Below are 1,072 nucleotides of genomic sequence, written 5' to 3'. Positions count from 1 at the left end.
AATTAAAAGGTTAGAATTTATCACTAAATCATTGATACAGTGAGATACAATATGATGCCAAGTTCATAGTTAACTTTTTATTGTACTTGCTTTTCACCTTGTTGATCTGGAAACCGAATTTCAGAATTGTAGCATGGGTTACTTTACAGTTTATAACACAATCTAACATTTATCACATTATATTTCTACATCACTTCTACCTCTTCAAAAACAGTTTTTATTACTAAATAGTAAAGCTTTTCAAGTGTAGAGAATATCATGAGATTTGCTGGATAAATTAACTGCCTCGCAAATGGCATAAGAAATGTCACATTTTATGAGTCAGAGTTAACAAGATCTAACAAACGGTATGTCACATATTTCACAGTGCATTATAGGAATAGTCTATTTGAGTATATTGCAAAGATTTATTATTACATTTCAGAGTATCAGCAAAGAATCTCCTTCCAGAAAGTTTAGAAGTAATTTAACCAAGATTATTTCAAACTCCATTAATATGTAATGGGTTTCTAATATGATATGGATGAATAGATGTGGAGAAAATGTAGAGGTTGATTTTTTTCTTGGAGTGTGCGATTTAATTTTTTAAAAATATTTTAATTTTTCCTTATTACCGCTGAAGTATCTTTATATATTGCTACTTATTTTAAATGTCAGTAACAATTTCCTGAGATTTTCAGGACATCTTATTATATATTGAAAACTTCACATGTCTATAGTATTCTCTGAGTAAAGGACATGTAAAGTATATTAGAATACTGGGAATTGTTATTGTTTTGACAGATCTCATGTTCGAATACCAAATCTAAATGACCTAAGTAGCATGGAAGATAATTGCTATACCAATTTTTGATCATTTTTAATTTAATTAATTATAGAAAATGAATGGAATGGAAACATGTAAAATGTTATTCCATGTTTGAAAAAAAATACTTTTTGGCACAACTTCACTATTTAACATTGTCATAATTATAGTTGAAGAGTAAATAGTAATTATATAGTTTAAAACCATTCCTTATTTATGAGAATACATATATGTAAGTAGTCAAATACTCACAAATCACATTGTTTT

The sequence above is a fragment of the Octodon degus genome, unplaced genomic scaffold, assembly GCF_000260255.1.
Source record: "Octodon degus isolate 3935 unplaced genomic scaffold, OctDeg1.0 scaffold00013, whole genome shotgun sequence".
NCBI classification, from domain to species: Eukaryota; Metazoa; Chordata; class Mammalia; order Rodentia; family Octodontidae; genus Octodon; species Octodon degus.
Note: the sequence above shows the minus strand (reverse complement) of the source record.